This window comes from Mus pahari, chromosome 5 (assembly GCF_900095145.1).
Source record: "Mus pahari chromosome 5, PAHARI_EIJ_v1.1, whole genome shotgun sequence".
NCBI lineage: Eukaryota > Metazoa > Chordata > Mammalia > Rodentia > Muridae > Mus > Mus pahari.
In genome coordinates, this window is record NC_034594.1 from 83,553,273 (window position 1) to 83,564,740 (window position 11,468).

Here is an 11,468-nt window from a genome sequence, read left to right on the forward strand (position 1 = left end):
CAGATGGGACTTGCAGAAAATACTGTCCAAAGCTTTGTGATGCCTAGATGGCTACATCTGGAAGAATGCAGAGCTAGAACAGTTACATATGAATGAGCCAAAAAGAGGAAGTGGTCAGAATCAGTGGTCTTAGTCATCCTTTGCAATAATCCTAATTATTTTGTGACTTGTGACGCTTGCATACTTCTTCACATGCACAAATATTGTAATTGGTTCCCAAGCATTTATGCTATTTCCTTTTCCTTTGGCTGACTTTATTAGTGTGTTGCCTGGCATTGCATTTGTGTGTCTGTGTGTGTGTGTGTGTGTGTGTGTGTGTGTTATTGTTGTTTTACTTCTACCTTCTTCCCATTTTTTTTTGTTAATTCTTTAAGAGTTTCCACAATGTATTTTGACTATCCTCACTCCTCTCTCCCAACTCCTCTTCCACCCTTTCTACCTTCAGCTCCCTATCCACCCAAGTTTGAATTTTCTTCTATTTATTGCTCCACATTAAATGCAGTTTCTGTTGCAAGACTACTATTGAAGTGGGGCTGTCCTGGAGTGGGCTCAGCCTATTTAAAGACAATTAACCCTTCATCACACTACAGCTTTCAAATGCCAACAGTTCCTCAGCTAGGCATGGGATTTCATGTGTGTCTCCTCCCTTCAACCTAGAATTTTGTTTGGTTTGCGCATGTGCATGTCTTGTGCATGCTGTCACAATCATTGTGAATTCATATGTTCTATCACCCTGTTTTGTCTGGAAAACAAGGTTTCCTTGAAGTTATTTACTGCCTCTAGATTTTTATCTTTCCACTTCCTCTTCATCCATGATCCCTGACTGCTGTGATGAGCATTGTTCAGTCCCCTATTCTCAGTATGTCAGCCAGTTTTAAGGTGGATTTTAGGAGGGAGGAAGTGGGAAATGAAACTTTGAAATTTTAATAAACATGGTAATTGCTTTTCACCATGCAATACCCAGGGGTATACATGAATTATTTATTTCCATCTACTATCCTCAACACTAGCTACTGTTTTCCCTTCTGAATATTAATTATTAATGGGACTGAACAGCTTTTCTAGTGTTTATCTTATGTTGCTGTGAATCTGTTTAATACACAAATATCAGCTACATGTTTTTCAAGGTTTTACACAGTTTTCTTGTTAATTTTTAATAATTATTTTATATTTGAGATATTAACAGCATTATTTTATGTATTCTATTTTAATATTTCTCAACCTTCAATTATTTTCCAGCAAAGAAATATAGAGTGAAAGTCAATAGATAGTAGCCACAAAAATTGGTATAATGCACAAAATAGTATGATTTTTATTTTAAAATTTATTTTTATCAATGGATCCAATAGAAATATGTTTTTAATTTAGTTTGACAGGCTAGGACTCATAAAACAGTAACTGAAAAAATGCAGATAACTATATTAAAAACTTTTTATTTTTTTATTGGATATTTTCTTTATTTACATTTCAAATGTTATCCCCTTTCCTGGTTCTCCCCGAAACCCACTATTCCATCCCCCTTCCCCTTCTTATATGAGGGTGTACCCCTATCCACCCACCCACTCCCACCTCCCCTCCCTTGAATTCCCCTACACTGAGGCTTCTAGTTTACACAGGACCGAGGCTCTCTGCTCCCATGATGCCTGACAACGTCATCCTCTGATAAACATATGGCTGGAGCCATGGGTCCCTCCATGTGTACTCCTTGGTTAGTGGTTTAGTCCCTGGAAGCTCTGGGGTATCTGGTTGGTTGATATTATTCTTTCTATGGGGTTGAAAACCCCTTAAACTCCTTCAGTCCTTTCTTTAACAAATTGAGAACATCATAGAAGGAAACAGTGAGTCAGTCATTAATATGTTGGTAGTTGCCACAGACCACTCCAGTCGGGTATGGAGGTCCCTGGAATGAGGGTCCTCAAAGCTAGGTGGGTAAGGATTTGGCAGTGGTGGTAAACAGAAACAAACACAGAGGCAGTTTGAATCTGAGTGTATTTTGTAACTCGCAAGCAGGGGATTTTATGCATTAAAAAACCAAACATTACATCTCTTAGAAACTATATCCAGTGAAACAAACACAAATACCAACAAAAATCATTTGGCACAGTAAAGCACAAAAATCATCCAAGCATTACAACTCTGAAACTATGTATTCAGTGAATCACAAACAGAACATGTAACATCATTATAAATCATCAAAATATAACAATTCTAAAAGAATATATTCAGTGGAGGCTGTCATCCAAGGCTAGTGGCATATTTCCATGAGCAGGTTAATAAACATTTAATGATCAGTGCTCTTAACCGCTGAACTAACTTTCTAGCCCCATGGTCAATTATTATTTAACATTTAGAGCCTGATTTTTTTTTTATAAATCTTCAATGAATAATTTAAACTATTTTAATTCGTTCTAATTAAGGCTTTCTTTACCATATACCAAAATCCTCCTCCGATGACACATGTGTAGCCATATGAAATTTTATTGTTGGAAAAGTTTTTATCATGATACTTTTTATAAATGATTTAGAAAGTAAAGTGTTGGTTTCCCTGGGGATAAGGTCATGTTAGTGGCCCCATCTCTAGGGATGGTTTCTTACCCATTATTCTCACTTAAGATCTTGGCCTAGGCTACCGGGAAAATGTAAATAAGAAAAGAAATAAAAGAAAGCAAAACAGATAGATTGCCATGAGAACTACTGCTCAATATTTTTTCTTTGGTGAAGAGTTCCACAACCGATTTCAGGAGGCCTCCCCTTTTTGAGGTCAACTGCCTCAGTCTGTGGAACTTGTCACACAGATCCTACTGGAGATGGTGTGGCAGGTAGTCAGTATATATTTATATGTGGATAGTCAGTGTGCTTTCAAATAATATTCTGAAGCTGGAGCTTTAAAAGGTCCAAATCATTGATAAGTATTCATAGACAGACAAAAACTGGTGGGCATGAATTACAGGTGGACAGAACAAAATGACATATGGATCAGTTTATATGTTCTTGAACCTCAGTAAACATTCCATCATGTTCCCAGAAACAAGACTAATGGTAATACTTCAGTTTCCCTTGAATATGATACAGAAAGAGTAGTATAAAATCATATGTCCTTAAAAAAATTCTGAAAAAAAGGAATGAAATGTTTATCTATAAACAGCTTGGGAGAAAGATTAAAAAACTGTTTCAAGCACACCAAAAAAAGTATGCATGATAGTGTTGTTTTTCTTGTGAGCCTTCAAGACATAGCTTTAGGGAGAACAGGTTTATCTTGGGTCCCGTTTTAGAAGGGTACTATCTATCATAATGGTGGTAGCACAAGAGTATTTGTTCTTATCCACATGTCAGGGAACAGAAGGACTGGGACTGGTTCTAGGAATGGGCTATTGCCCTCAAATCTTGCCTGTCAGCCTTCTACATCGTTCAGATAGATTGATCCTACTTCCTGAAGGTTCCACAGCCCGACAAAGCAGTTTCACGCGTTGAGGACAAGAATTCAAACACATGGACCTAAAAGGGGTATTTCACTTGACAACTACAAACAAATTAGTTGTTTTAATTCATGTCATTTCCACTAATGTTAATGTTAATGCAGGTGTTCATTATTGTTCTAGGTGAACACAATTTACTAGAATATATTGACTAATTATAGTTTTAATTTTTTATAGACTTGCTCAATGTCCGCAACATTCAGAAAAGTGGCCACTGGCTATATGATTATTAAAATTTCAATATATTTAATCAAAATGTGAGTAAGTTTAAGTGAAATTGAATGTTTAGTTTCTCATTCTACTAGTTACAATTTTAGTGCTCAATAGTCCTATATGACATCACTTATGACAGTCCCATACCAATAGAAATTTCTCTCTGAGAGTGCATTTCCTCCCATAGAATTTACAGGACAGAACACCTTAGTGGTAAGAGGGCTTGTCTTCGCAGGCTTAGTGTAGGTTATCACAGCCTATTGTGAGATGATGATTGCACTGGCTATGCTGTCTACAGAGGATGGAATTTCACTGCCCTTTACCCTCTTCCTCTCACTGATTTCTCACTGAATTGTACTATGGTCTGAAAGTAGACACCATATAGTATGTATTACTTTAATTTACTAATTTGTGTTTTATGATACAGAGTATGATCTATCTGGGTGAACATGCATACAAATTTAGAAAGAATGGTAGCTGTTCCCTTAGGATAAAGTTGTCAACATATGCCAATTATATTCATTACATTGAGAACTCTTTTAATTAAGTTTGATTTTTTACTCCCTCACCCCTCATTCACTCTCAGTCTCTCTTGCTCGTTCCCATCTCTGCCTATCATATAGTCTGTATGACAGTCAGAGGATAACTTGTATGACACACATTTCTGGGGATTGAACACAGGCTGTCAGGCTTGACAAAATATATTCTTACTAAGATCATTGGCTGCTTTTCCAGAAGACCAGGGTTCAATTCCCAACTACACGGTAGTTCATAGTTATCTGTAACTTTCATCCCAAATATCTACCACCTTTTGCTGGACTTCCAGGTACCAGGCAACACAAGTGCACAGACGTATCCTCAGAGCATCTATACACGTAAACTAAAAGTTAACTAAAATATAAAATAAATTGGGTGATCTTAACTTGAATGCACATGGTCCATTGTCAACTCAAAAGTTGGACTTCCCTTCAAATCTTTGAGCCTTTCTATTGTCCCTTTTGTATCTTATCAAAGGTGTTTACATACATTTAGGTCTTTATGCCAGGTCCCTGGATAAACTATCAGTGTAAGATCTAAATCACAAATCTGATGATGGCGTTTTCAAAAGTTCAAACCCCATTGTGTAGGGTGTGAAGCTTTTCACAATTTAGATTATAACCACTTATTTATCTTCCTTTCTCATAAGCACCACCACCTATTCCTTTCTTATGACCCATGTTTTTCATAGGAAGCTTTCTATCCCTATCCGTCTTCATACTGATGCTCCTTCTCCACAGAGCCAACATGACATCAATCTGTCTAACTGGTAACACTGAGGTTGTCTCTATTTACTCTATCACTATCTGAGAGTAGGAAATGATTATAAGTATATGTCACGCACTAACGCTCAGGGAACAGTGCCAATGAATTATGTTCTGTCTTTTATAAAAAAAAAATGCTTGCTTAAAAAGCACATGAGCAGAAGGATAACTAAACACAGGACAGACACAGTTTAGCTGTCTCTAATTCTGAGTATATTGTCTGCTAAAGATCAGTCTTTCCCTGGATCTGATTTATTCTTTCATTTTTTGTCTAATATTAAAGATATTTCAATAAAAGTAGAATGAGGGTTTTTTTTCTTACTTTTATATATTCTTTTTCTCACAAAATATATTCTCATTATGGTTTTCCATCCCTCTGATCCTCCCCAATTACTCTGCACCTTCCCTCCATCTGGATCCATCTTTTTGTCTGTCATTCGAAAAGTGTTTTAGAGACAACAAAACACTGTGTGTGTGTGTGTGTGTGTGTGTGTAAGACTATCACACCAAAGTTGGACAAAGCAAACCAACAGAAGGAAAGAGCCAAGAGAAGGCACAAGAATCAGAGACCCACTGGTTTTCATGGTCAGGAGTTCCATAAAAATCACTAAACTGAAACCCATAATATACACACAGAGGACCTGGTTCAGGCTCATGCAGGTCCTGTTCTTCCTGCTTTAGTGGAATGAGTTGATTTTTATCATTTATTTTTATTTGAATTTTCTAGGACAAATTCAATCTGAAAGTCCAGTTTCTCAACTTCCTTTTTTTTTTTTAGCTTAATTCTGAAATATCTGCAAAATCAGTCTCAACAGTGTCTTGACAAAATATTTCTCTTTTAAAATTAATTTTAGCAAGATGTATGTATGTTGGGATTTCATTTAGCTGCAAGTGACAGAAAGCCCATCACATGATACTTGAAATTCTTGAGGTTTATTGCCCCTAATGGGAAATCTGTGGATGCCAAGGCTACTATGGGATGGGATGTAGGTGGAGATTTAAGGATGAGCTGATCACTTTCTTCCTCATTGTCAGAGATGGGTCAGAGATTACATCTGCACTTTCAGCAAGCAAAAGGCAGTAGACCTCCAGATATTCTAGCAAAGGGAGTTGGGAGAGAAAGAGCACTTGTGTAAAAAAACAAACAAAACAACAAAACAAAACAACTCCCCCCCCCAAAAAAAAAAACCCCAAAAAAACAAAAAAAGTGAGTTTTAGGAAAGAAAAAGGCTCCCTTCAAAGATAGGGGGTTAAATGTCTGTGACATTGTCTGGTTGAGTGTGACACAGACCTCTTTTCTCTGAATGAGAGACCTTGCAGTTACACTAGGGTGGGGATTTGGGATTACTGAATTATTGGTAATTCTTTAGAGAGGCCCTGATTTGGAGCAGGTTTGAGGCTTCAAGAACTTAAATGGCTTCCATTTAAAATCCTTCTGATGTTCAGCTAACATGTTTGCGGGTGGAGCATCCTGACCCTTGAATATTTCCAGGATGTTTAAGAATTGATTCCTGTGCTCTCCAGGGTTTGGTCACTGAAGTGATGTGAACAAACTAGGAAAGGAAGATTGGTATGGTGTTGGTGCTCTTAAGGGAATAAAGTGGTCTGGGGACAGAAAATGGCCAGCATTATTGAGTGTACACAACATGTTAACGGTGTTGCATTTTAATTTTACGTTTATTTCCTAAATAGACTCAGGAAAGACCTGTGGGACTAATGTTTAAAAATATCTGATTTTTGAATGATCTATATAAAAATCTATTCATCAAGATTCCAACCTTCCATGTGAGGATCTGAATATGGCCATTGTGATTCAGATGCAAATACAGCCTGGAAATCATTCTGAGTATTGAAGAGTCACACTTTATCACACACAGAGTCTTAAGAAGCCCTTCAGAAAAGAAGCTTTTAGAATTTGTTTTGATTTCTATAGAAGATTTGTTTGAACATTCCTTTCTATTCTTGTGTGTCCAGTGTAACAGAATTCTGAAAGTTGAACATAATTTGGAATAAATCAATGTCATCATATTCATTTATAATTTAGTAAATTTTATCTCTCAGCCTATTTTTCCTCATGATAAATGATTATAGTATCTGTATGTATTCTAATATTGGGATAAATACTAGAAACAACAATTTATAAGGAAGAATGATTTAGTTGGGCTTTGTGCAATGAGGCAGAGACCATGTGATAGAGAAAAGTTGCTCATATAAAGTGGCCTAAAAGAGAAAATGAGTGGGTAGGAATGTATAGTCTACAAGGGAAGGCTCACAAAAGCTACTATTGTCAGCTAGGTCCTAGCCCATCTTCAAATTATATCAGATTATAAATCCATCAGGGGATTTATACACTAATGAAGTCAGAATGTTCATTGACCAAACATTTTTCTAACAGGCCACACAAGCACTTATATCTATGTCTCTAGCATATAGCATTTGGGAAACATTTTAGTTTTATACTAAAAACATCTTTGGGATTAAAACAAGTGACATATTAAATTCATTCCTTTCAATGCAGAGAGTATGCCTTTGAAAAATATTTGTAGTGTTCTCTTACAATTTTCCTGCCTTCTCTTTCATGGTGTTCCCTGAGCCTTGGAGGTTGGAAGTGACTTAAACATCTCATTTAGAAATGATCATTAGTACCCTGTTCTCAGCTCTTTCACCAGTTATGTATCTGTTCACCCTGGCAGCTTTCTTTTACTGTCTTTGGCTCTCTGGAATACTATATGTTTCTGTAGCAGCCACACCTTCAAAGAGGTCTAAGACTCAGCTGTGGGGCACTCAGTTATATGAATTGTAGCCTGGGTTGCTGTAATGAAGAGTCAGGCCCTATGGCTTAAGTAACAACTTGGGAGGCAACGAATCTCAAAACCAGTGTGTTGTGGACTTGATTTCTGAAGTGATCACTTTCTGGCTTCCAGAGAGCCATCATGCAGTCACCAGGAGATGTTAAAAACGCAGTTATCTGGGTTCCTCTATCAGGAGATCATGGTTGGATTATTTGGGGGTACAAAGAGGATACAGGGACTTTTAAAAGCAAAAGTATGATTAGGAGGCACCAAGAATAGGTCCTGATGCAAGTGTTTTTGAGTTGAGTTTTAGAAGAGTAGTTAGCATACCATACACCCACATAGATATGTGGAGAACATGGAGGAACTACAAATATTTGCTATGGCCCCAGAGAAAGAAACCAAGACTATGGAAGGCCTAAACTCTTTATTCCATAGTTGGCAATTCATCTTTTGGGATAAGCAAATTTCATACAAAGGTGCAGCATAAGATTCTTCAAATTGGGATGTTTATTAAGACTTCAGAGTTGGTGTAGATCAGGAAAAGTTCTACATGTGGCAAATAATTTGTTTAAAAAATGAGAATGTTAGAAAAAATATGGATGGCAAACATGAAGGTGGTAGAAATGGTGGGCTTTTGTTCATCTGTTAATGTGGAAAAGCCATTTTTCACATGGGGCATACCTACTTCTGAAGAGAAAGGCTAGATATCAGAAGGAACACTGTATACCAGTTCCTCAAAGATGACATCTTCACATCATGGAGAGAAGTGACACTGGATGTTTATAAGGAGGCAAAGCAACGGGTTGTTTTACAAGGAGGTGAAACTTTTCATCTTGCATGGAAGCTCATTAAGATCAGAAAGTAATTAACTCAAAGTGAGCTTCAGAAAGTCCCTGAAACCAACCATATTCACTAGACTTCCTTCTCCATTCCCAAGCATATAAGTATGGAGTGATGGGAGATTTCTAAGGCAAGACAGTAGCTTAGAAGACCTTCAGACAGGATGAGTTGCCTAGAAGCAGAAACCAGTTGAGCTGTTTGGACTGGGCTTATACAAATTGAACCACTTGGAAATGACTCTTGAATACATTTGTTGTCCAAAAGTTGAAGAGTGTGCTTTAAGTTTCCAGTTTCCATGAGCTATCACCCATGTTGTCTGAGATTTGGTTATACAGCTGTCCTTTGCATTATTTCTGCTCCTGAAAAAAACCTCTCACCAACAATCCTAGTCAAGGATACTATTGTTATGATGAAAAACCATCACCAAAAGCAGATTGGGGAGGAAAGGGCTAATTTGGCTTACAGATCCACATTGTAGTCTATTACTAAAGGAAGTCAGGGTAGGAACTCAAGCAGAGATGGACCTGGAGGCAGGAGAAAGGAAGGGGTGCTGCTTATTAGCTTATATCCATTGGCTTCTTCAGTCTGCTCTTTTATAGAACACAGGGCTACTAGCCCAGGAGTGGTCGCACCATAGTGGGATGATCCCTCCAACATCAATCACTAATTTAGAAAATGTACCACATGCTTGCCTCCATCCTGATCTTAAGGAGGCATTTTCTTGAGTCTCCCTCCACTCCAATAACTCTAGCTGTGTCAATGTTGACACCAAACTATACAACACCCCAATATCTCTGTATGTATCTCAAATAAAACTCATTGGTATAACAAACTGGTCTTCAGTGTTATCTTTGCTCTTGTTTGTCATCAATTCTCTATTTGGGGAAAGAAGATTTTTGTATCTTCCCAGAAATAATAGTGACACCCAACAATTAAATAAGCAAAAATCTGACTCTTGAATCTATGGATACATCTTTGTTCAAATAAAAATAGTAGAATCATGAGAATAAAAGAGCATTTCAATTGAGAGAAAAGGAATTTGGAGATAAGACCTAGGAAAAAGGAGAGTGTGAGAAGGCTACATTAACTGGATGGCTAACTGGAAGGAAGTGGAGGCAGGGCTATGGCAGTTAGAAGAGCTCAGAGACCTCAGCAGGGCCACATTCAGGGAACACTAGCATGGAAGTCAAATGTCAGGGAACTGTGAAGCAAAGGGGAAAGGACACCAGTCAATGGGTGCTCTTCTGTTGTAGAAACTTGACTATAAACACTACACTACTGTTCTGGATGAAAATTTAGAGTTGTGGTCCAAGGAACAAGGAAGGAATTGTGCTTGTTTTAATAGGGGAAACACTGAATATGTTTCAGATAAGACTCCCAAGGATTGAGGACATAAAAGATAGAGGGGTGAAGCTCAGTTGATGGTATGCTTGCCTACTTGGTGGGAAGCTCTGGGTTCTGTCCACAGCACTGCACAAAATGTAATTGCGTGACACAAGCCTGTAATCCCAGCACTCAGCACTCAGAAGACAGAGGCAGGGGGATGGGAAATTTATTCATGGTCATCCACACCTACACAAGGAACTTGAGGTAGCCTGGGCTAAATGACACTCTCTTAAAACAAAACAACTGCAAAATCCAACCAAACAAAGAAAAACAAAAAACAGGAAGGAGAAAGAGTAGGGGGAGGAGAAGAGAGGAGAGGAGAGGAGAGGAGAGGAGAGGAGAGGAGAGGAGAGGAGAGGAGAGGAGAGGAGAGGAGAGGAAAGGAAAAAAAAAAAAAGAAAAGGGGTAAGGATATTGTAAAAAGGGGGGTGGTGATAGCTGGTCATGAGTCCACAGAGAGGAAAAGAATTAATTCTATCTAAGTGTGCTTGAGAGTAAGGCCTTCCTGACATAGCCACCTGCCTTGGGACCATCTGTTCTACTTAGGTTTAAAGGCAAGCAAGGGCTGCAGTTCCTTTTTGATACTCCCTAGGAATAATACTTTGAAAAGTAGTGGTTTTATATATATATATATATATATATATATATATATATATATATGTGTGTGTGTGTGTGCAAGGATTGCATTTCAAAGAGATTATAATGCTCTTAATCTTAGCGCCTGTGTCTATATTTCACATATGTTTAGACTTTCCAGTCCCTTTCTAGAAGCAGAGCACAGCTACAAAGACTTTAGAATCAAGAGTCACAGTTTTGTACTGCATCTTGGCTTGGAGTCTGCACGGGCACAGAGGGAGCAGTGCTGCTCTGTGATGAACAGTGCTGAGAGCTTTTCCTGTTCTCTCAGCAAGGCACTGCAAGGGAAGCCTGACATTGAGTATTAGTGCTGTGATTCGAAAGCAATGATTAGAGATGATTATGTGTTGTGTAAGTAGCCCAACAACTACTAACCTATTTTGGTAAACATCAAAGCTCCTATGTTTTTAAAAGGAAATAATCACATATGTGCAGATTTAAAAAAAATATCTTTATTTTTTGAGATGTTACATCATTTACTCCTTATCTTTCTTTTATCCGTCCAAAACTCCTATATATCCATCCCTGCTCTCTTTCAGATTTGTGGCCTTTTCTTTCTTTTCACCACTATCATGTGCATATGGTACATACATATATATTCCTAAATATGTAAAAGACAAACTGCTGAGTCTATATGCCACTCATATGTATGTTTTCAGGCCTGGCCATCTGTTTCTGAATGACCAGATGGTGTGCCCTTCCCCAGAGAAGACCGTCTCCCATCTCAGAGCTCATTAGTTGTCTGAAGTTCTCTGTGTGAGGTTGGAGATTCCTGTCTATTCTGGCACGTCTATTGTTGTTATTCTTGTTCAGTTCTTGTT